General features: G+C 35.3%; 1 pseudogene; it reads right to left on the bottom strand.

The window, feature by feature from the left end:
* Positions 1 to 428: 428 nt before the first annotated feature.
* Positions 429 to 671, bottom strand: LOC102009626 (annotated as a pseudogene).
* Between the last annotated feature and the right edge of the window lie 8340 nt (positions 672 to 9011).

The raw sequence follows: 9011 nt of genomic DNA, 5'->3' as shown, positions 1-9011 counted from the left end.
TTATTATGACCTCATGTATTTCAAAGTATTTGATGATTTCCAAATCATTGCAATTCTTATTGTAGCTGAATATTGAATTGTGTCATTGTGTATTTATAGTGATGTTTATGCAATTTTCCATTTTTACTTTAATTGTCCTTTTAATCATAGTGGTCATTCATTTATTTATTCCACAAGTCTTCATTGGGAAAAATCTCATGTGCCAAAACCCAGTTATTTTTAAGGGATATAATGTGATTTTTTTTTGTGTGTGAAAAATCTTTTAAAATTCAATCCATAATTTTACACACTCATGCTACTCACGTTAGTGAAAAAGTCACCAAGTATTATGAAGGCAGGATTAGCTACATCACAAAAACCCAAAAAAATAGAAAACTTTTCATAAAAAATATATTCCAGCTATGAAAAGAATTGCTTCCTCAGTGTCTTCACATCCTTTACTTCCTTGTACTTCTGTACACTACATTGTTTCCTCAGATACAAGTATCCCCCTACTTATTCTTCAGTTGTCCATTTGCATACTCTTCCGTCTGCTGCAGGAATATACCCATATAGCTATCCAGGCAAGCCAGGACTCCTCCATGATCCACTCCCAAATTCAATTTGACCACAACTGGCCTTGCAATGATTTGCTTTAAGAAGTCATTAGGAGTTTGCTTCTGCAGACTCATTTCAAAAATCCCGAGAGGCAGCAAACCTGAGTTCTAATTCCTGCTCTGTTACTTAATTAGCTATGTGACTTGAGTAAGTCATCATTTCACTTCCAGTGGCCCCAAATTTCTTATCTCAAGGCTGGGGGTCAAAATCCTACACAGGGCACCCCACAAACCCAGCTCCTGCAGACAGTCACCTGATTATCTATTTAGAGTGCAAGAGGTTGATCTAATAATCACAATAATGAATGTGCAATTACAAACGTGAGTCTATGTGCATGCTCGTACTCATATATGTATATCTAAAACACAGTTTCAGGCATTTCTGTATTTTGAACAAATTATTTTATAATTCCCCAAACAAGCCAGTGAAAATGATGTCATTACCATATTATCTATCTTAGAGCAGAGATCACAGAGGTAGAAAGCAGCTAAATGATTTGCTGATGATCTCCCAACAAAGGATCACCCAAGGGAACGAGGATACAAACACCGGCAGGTACATTGAAATGATTGCCTTGTGAAGGGAAACACGGCCCTTTGAAAACATTTAACAAAGAAACTTACTCTATATCTTTTGGTAAAGAAGAATCATCTAAACATAGGCAAGATTTAAACACAAACCATAACATGTGCATTTGTTAAATATTTTCATCTCTATTCAGAGAACATCAAGAATGAACTAGAAAGTTTTAATCCATCTGGAGAGTGAGGAAGGGAGTGAAAGCAGGACTTGACAAACACTCAACATGCTTCTGGTAGAGGATGATTTTGTCCAAGATGGGGAGAACCAAGCAGAGCAGAGACAGTGAGATTATACAGTAAGGATTACAGTACTCCAGACCAGAGACGATGGTGGCATTTTTTAAGATGGCAATGCCAAAGATGAGGGAAATGGTCACTTTGAGTGACTGTGAAGATGTAAAGACGAAACAGAAATGGGGGTAAAAAAAGGTTTGGTGAAAAAAAGTGGTTTACAGTGAATGTTGGTGCCACTTTCTAGGGAAGAAAATGGAAGATGACTAGAGGAGATGGTGATACTGAAGTCTTATGGGTTTCACCCGGGACCTTTGCATTGAGCTACCACTTAGACACTGCTTTTTATCCTGAGGCAGGTCTTGCTAATTTGCTAAATTGCTTGGGCTGGGTTAAAATGTGTCATCTTCCTGCCTCAGCCTCCCAGAGTGCTGGAACCACAGTGTTCCTATTTCTTTCTTGATTCATTGCTTTGTTTGTCTTTAAGCCACGCAGTAGAAGAACTAATGATGTAGGTGAAAATTGTAGAGGATCTGAAAATCTTGAGGAACCCAGATATTTCAGCTTCTTCTGGAATAGAATAAAATACAAAGGATCAGTACTATTAACATTCAAAAAGAAAGCAGGAACCACCCCCCCCCATAAGGTGGCTACATAGTAGCCCAGGGATTGTAAGGATGCTTTTAAGAAGGAAGAAGTTGCATCAGAGTCTACTGATGGGCCAAGGAAGGTCTGAGATGGCAAATGTCTGAGATTAGTATCTCACAAAGTCTTATAGATTTGAAATTGTTTCAGTGAATTCCTAAGAGGAATTCAGATAAGAGTATGCTGACTTGGAAAGGAGAGGACAGGCAACGAAAATGCTGAATAATGAGAACTCTTAAAATGTTAACTACGGAGGAGAAAAAAATACAGTAGTAACTGGGATAGCACAACTTTCTGAACCTGTCAAGTAATAATAAAATATAATTAAGTCATATTGTACACATAGGTGTCATAATATCTTATACATTATAATAATATGTGTAAAATTAACAGACAGCTTTAACGATATGTACACCTAAATTACTGGAGAATGCTGAATAACTTTTTTTATGTCTCCTTTTTTTTCTGGCACAGTTACCTGCCAAAAAGCAAGCAAATGATGATAAATGTTCATATGTATGAATGAAGCTCAGTATTCTGTTTATGACTTAGGAGTAGACAGCATATCTTAAAAGTTCCCTAGTTTCTGTAGCTTTGAATTATTTCTAATTTGAAATGATTTTCCCACTCTTCTGTTTGCATTTCAAAGAAAGTTTTGAAATAATTCTATAAACAAAATAGAAAGTATCATCTAGCAATCTTTATTATTACTTGAAAAGAAAAAATATTGACAAAGATGAAGTTTGCAAAGTGCTTACCTTAAATAAAATGTGCAATCATTAGTGTAAAGCAATTTTCAAGGGTTTGGGGCCAAGTAACTAAATGAGTATTCATAGAATCTATAACATGGCTTAAAACATTCATAAATATATATTTCCCAATAAACTTGAACTGTTCAAGTAAACAAAATGATTCTTTTAAAAACTTATAAATATGTATCACCACATAAAAATGTACAAATATATGTAATATATAAAAACTGCTTAAATAATCCAGAGTATTTCCTAGAAAGCTCAGAACAGCGTCACAGTGGAATACTTCATGAATACCCCCATTCAACACGGTGACAGGTTACAGGACCACTGCTAAACAAATCAAATATTGTGAGACTCAGTTAACAACATGAAATGGTCCAAAAAATTATTAAGGGCATAGCAAAGGGAATTAATGGACCTGTTGGTAGCATACAAACATAGTAACAACACTTTTAAGATCGACTTATAAAGGTATAAAAGCGAAAGACTTAATGCAGCCTCCCATATTGTGGCACATTTATATTATTTAGTTTGAGAATGAATTTAATGACTCCTTGAATGGACATGCATTACCTGTTTGTGTCCTACAAAATATGAGACATAATAGCAGTCATTATACTAATAATTCCCTGAGTTCTCCAAATCAAAGCTGATATAGTGTTCTATGTTTAAGGAAATATGTACATTTAAAATAAAATTTTAAATAAGTTAATTTAAAATAATTTAAAAATAAAACACTACAACCCCAAAGGAAAATTAGTTGTATTTATGCTTACAAATTTTAGACAGTAAGAAAAATGCATTTTTGGATTATGTTTAAAAATTTTGCAGACCACTTTAACTAAATGCCTCTTGATATTCTCTAAATATTGTCTAAATAATCAGTTGAAATTGAGCCAATAGATTTCTTTCTGCCATATGATTATAAAAAGTCTTGCAACTAACCTCACTTGAAATTTATTTGGTCAGTCTTTATCAATTAAAGCATGATTTATTTTAAAGATACCCCATATATGACTGGCTCTCTGAAATATGAAATATACTTTTTAAAGTTGTACATGTTTACAGCATGGCACTTGTCTTCAAGGGTAATCCAATGTTTTATAATAATAAAGGGTTGCATAAAATTGATAAATGTAAAAAAACCATACTATGAGGTATTAAAATTTCATTGTTACTGATAAATGTCCTAAGAATGAGATATGATTCTTGAACATCTACTATAGTCCAGAAACTAGAAACTGAGTTATTAGTATCATCACATTAGTTTTCTCTCTTGAAAATGATTTTCATTTTTTTGGGGGGTGTACTGGGGATTGAACTCAGGACACTGTGCTTGCAGGGCAGGCGCTTATGCCACTGAGCTCTATCCCCAGCCATTGAAAATGATTTTCAAGTTAGAATTATTATTACATTTCAATATACACATAAACATATATGTGTAATGAATATATATTGAATGTTATCAATATATCTATATGTATACATGTATAATAAATATGTATATTGAATGTAATATATACAATTATACATATATTATACTTAATATATTTCTCAAGCTTTGTAGAATTCTGGGAATAAAATATTTCTGTAAGTATTTTCAAAAATCCATAAATATATTATAGTGAATAACAATATTAAATGGAGAGAATTATCTATAAAGATAAATTTAAACACATCATAGATTTTCTTCAGTTAAGTTATTGATGATAATTTAACCCTAACAGCCAAGTTAATAGTAGTTACTTTCTTTAGTTAGGTTTGTATATTATGTAAAATCTACTTTGATTGAGATGTGAACTGAATATAATGAGAATATGTGTTAGTAAAAATTGTTGACCAGTACTATATAGATTGCTCCTAAAAAAGGATTTAGTTTATTTTTCTTTAATTTTATATGCAAAAAGATGTGTTTGTAGTAAGGATTAGACATAATCAAAGTATAATTAGATATCACTGCAGACAAGCATTTCAGATACATAAGAAGGAAGAAAAACATTAAATGCTGATAAGCAATGTCTCTTTGTGGCCCCAAAGGTAAATCATTAATGATTTACCTTTCTCTACCCGTCCTAAGTCAGTAGTCTCCAGGTCTCTTTTGAAATCTGACATTTCAAAGAAGTGGAGGAGACATGCTCAGGAAAGATCAAAGTATTGAATGTGCAAAAATTGTTATTGTATCTTAATGGAAATTCATTTGTAGATTTTGCTTTAGCTTGTTTCACTGCCTCATTTTGTTTCCAATAATTAATCTTGCAATTATTTTGTGTTTCCAGGTCTCATTTAGTGGTTAACACTTTTTGTGGCTGTGTTATTTTCGTAAGTGCATTTCTTAGGCCCTGTTCATCACCGAACTTGGTTGGATAATCACCACTCCTTCCTTAACTGCTGTACTTCGTATTTTTCTTAATAACTCGTTTCACCTCATGCTGCCCAAAAGGTCCAGAACTGCTTGCCATTTATAGGAATCTTAACTCTTTCGAGTCACTAGAGAAAAGCAATTTATTAAATGGATTCTGGGTACTTGATACAAGCTAATGCTGTTTCAAAGAAGAGATTTGTTTCTATCTCACTCAAAGGATCAGGTCAAATAGCCTTCCTTCCTCCCATTTCCTACAATTGCTAAAGATATAATTTGGATTCCATTTTAAACTAAATCCTTGGCTGGGGAGGGATCTGAACTGCCCAAACCCAGCTCTCACTACATTTAGTGCTTGTGTTTTATAAGACACAGGGTTATAGCATCCTGCTCCTAGGGTTAAGCTCTCAAAATGCGGGAAAGCTTTCTCTATCAGAGACCTGAGACTTTAAACTCTTTCTCTATGCAGAGACTCCTTGTTCTCAATATGACAGCATTGAGAAGGGGATGCAGAAGTTATTTTCACACTTAAGAACTCCTCTGTTAGCCGAAGAGGCTAGTCCGAAGGTCATTTTTGCTTCACTCTTCTTTGAATTTCTCATAGCTTAAATGGTAAGAAGTTTATCGCCTTCCTTTCCTGTTTCTTACTTTAGTAGATTTCTGGGATTCTCTTGTTGACAGCGAAGTATTAATATCTCCACCAAGCACAGATCATATTCCTATGTAATTAAACTACTACGTAATTATAAGTTCCACAGGTGACATACAAATTTTCCTGTATCTATAAATGTCTGAATCATTATGTTGGTTTTCACTTACACTCTTTTCTAGATTCTTCTGCATAATCAATATTTTTTCTTAATTTGTCCATTAACTAAATTATTCAGCCTCAATTATTTTCAATGAGATTGAGGGTACCTCCACAAAGAAACATTTTTATTTCTTGTCTGAGTAGTTTATGATGAAGCAAGTGAGTTATTCCAGTTCATCACAGGAATCAAAAAAAAATGCAGGGCCTAGATTACAACAGGACAGTGAAGCAGAGGTGGGTTGACTGTCATTACAATGAGTAAAAAGATTGCCAGCAGCTTCACAATTGGGCGTTTAGGCCAAAACACCTAGGGATCTCTGACTCAGAGTGGACAAATGACACCAAGTTGTGTATCATAGTTGTCAACCCTGCAGTAATGACTTCTGACAAGTGAGACTTCTCCTTTTGTACCAGGCTTACACACACTAGCAATCAAACATTAAGAGGACAATAATGGTAGGAGAGCAGTCAAAATGACATGGGAAGGGGGCTGGGGATTTAGCTCAGCAGCACAGCGCCTGCCTGGCAAGTGTAAGGTCCTGAGTTCGATTCCTGGTACCAGAAAACAAAACAAAACAAAACAAAAAATGACATGGGAATCAAGACAAGGAGTATTACAGAGAGAGAATTAGGAATAACCAACTAAGACCAACTTCATGTTACCCACATCACAAGCCACCTGCTGGAATCAGCTGTGTTCCTCTGCACACATACACATATGTCTGCACTCCTCCTGAGCCAGGTGTTCCTAATTATGGCTTTACTCATCAGTGAATACTACATGAAACCTGAGAACTTCTGGCTAAATAGAAAAGTAAGCATCAAGTTGATTCTTTCATCAGTGTAGAGTACTTTCTTCTTAAAGAAGTTGGGCATCTGTTCTCCTTTTCCAATCACTTTCCTTGTGTCCTGATAATGTTTTGCATTCTGACCTGGATGACAGATCAGTGAGGTGGGAAATGAGATTGTAGTAAATGATCAGGCTCAGTTTGTGGTCTCAATATTGGTGGGAGTGACAATTGTAATGTTAATAATTATGACAGCGCATCTTCTACGGTTCTTAACCTATGTTAAGTGCTTTGTTTCTTGTAGCTGTACTAATTCTCCCATTTCTCATGATCTCCATTATGTGTCCTTTGACACAAAAGGAAATAAGCAAAGCACAGAGCGCTTACATGGGCAAAAAACATTGTCTGAATATATGAATGGGTACATCCAGTCACTATGAATATTATTGAGCAACGTGATGTAGTTCTGGTCTTTGTGGAAACCTTGGTCTCTTACATAGAAAGAGCGAGAGAGAAGAAAGGACAAATATCAAATTCTGGCAGTAGGTGCTTAAAGTAGAGCAACTACCTTTGATCTAGGCAGGTTGAATCCTAAAATCAGGTGCTGCAGGCAGAAGGAAAACACAGAGTTGAGGAAGTCAAATGGGGAAAAGGACATTTTTAAGCAAGAAATAGATGAGCACCGATCCTCTTATAAGGATGTTTGATCTCTGACCTATTTTAGAACACCTACTGCCTGTGGCTGGCTCTGGGGTTAATTATGGCCAGAAGGGGTCCTGCAACTTTTGGATAGGTCCTTCCTGGAAGACAGACCAGAGCCCAAGATGCTGGAAATAATTCGTATTTCTAAGAGTTTTCTTTCTTTCTTTCTTTCTTTCTTTCTTTCTTTCTTTCTTTCTTTCTTTCTTTCTTTCTTTCTTTTTCTTCTCTTTCTTTTATTTCCTTCTTTCTCTCTCTCTCTTTCTTTCTTTCTTTTCCTTTCTTTTTGAGGTTGGAACATTCTACTTTGCCCATCTACTCTGAAATTTACCTCCTTCTGGGTCTTTGTCTTTTGCTTCTGCCTTTTCTTTTTGTCCTAGCGCTCTTTTCCTTTGCCAGGAACTGAGTGGTAGATTAGAATTTACCCAGTTATTTTGCTAACTGGTAATTGCTCCCCCCAGGAGTCTTATTAAAAAAAGTTTAAAAAGTCCTGCCTTATTTACAAGCCTCCAGGCCTCCTTTTCCCCCAGCATTTATCTACTATTTTAATACTGTTTGACTGAACAGTATCTGCCATTTTCTCTAGTTTTAGAGCTGACAATTACATTCTCATTTAGAATGATTTACAGGATTACTTCTGTGATTTACGTTCTGTGTTTGCCTGATCCATTCACATTGTTCAAGTAATTCAGTGCTTTTCAACACCTGGCACTATAGAAATGATTTTTGGTGGTCATTTTTTGGGGTCACCTGGGAGAAAGGAAGGGTACTGTACTTCAGTTAAACAGCCGTGGCTTCCCTTCCATCTTGGACACTAGGACTGCGCTCCTCAAGTCAGTACTGTTCCTTCCTGGACAGTGTAGGACTAGTGTCATTGGCCCCTGAGAGTATTCATCTCTAATTTCTTCCGGAGGGAGACACAGAATTGTAGGTCTGACTCATAGGACAAAATTCTAATAAAATATATGGATATAAAACCATAGAAAAAGAACCCAGACCTTTTTCAGTTTTCTTTTTACTTCTTCCACCTTCTGTCCATCAAAGAAAACCAATTTGAGCTGCTAGATTTTTGTAGCTACCATATGCCAGCTGGAACAGAAATGCTCTTATTTCTCTTCTGTTTACTTTCTTTAAAATTTCCAGTAAGCAAAGGGGATTTCATTATTGATATACTTTATCTAATTTAGGAAGATACATATGATAAATATAACTTACTTTACTGTCAGCCTGTAAGTAGTTGGTATTTGGTTCCTGACGTATTGTAGCCAAACCACACTTAAATAGAGATCTCTGATCAAATGAATGGTATTATATGCATGTATTTTGAAAGGTAAAAAATTCCTGCTACTTAGATGTCAGTGGCCCTTTTGATAGTTTTCACATTTTAAAAAATGGAGATCATAACAAAACCTATTTCAAATGATTTGGGCAAAGATTAAATTAGTTTATTGTAAATGACCGGGGACCTGGCCAAGATCCTCTGCTGCCTGTATGAGAGGCACTCTGAAGGATGAAGTAAAAGACAGAGACAATATTAGGAAGGCA

The sequence above is a fragment of the Chinchilla lanigera genome, unplaced genomic scaffold (assembly GCF_000276665.1).
Source record: "Chinchilla lanigera isolate Chin_1 unplaced genomic scaffold, ChiLan1.0 scaffold00022, whole genome shotgun sequence".
Classification (NCBI taxonomy): Eukaryota; Metazoa; Chordata; class Mammalia; order Rodentia; family Chinchillidae; genus Chinchilla; species Chinchilla lanigera.
The sequence above is the reverse complement of the archived record's forward strand: the minus strand, read 5'-3'. Positions and strand labels throughout refer to the sequence as shown.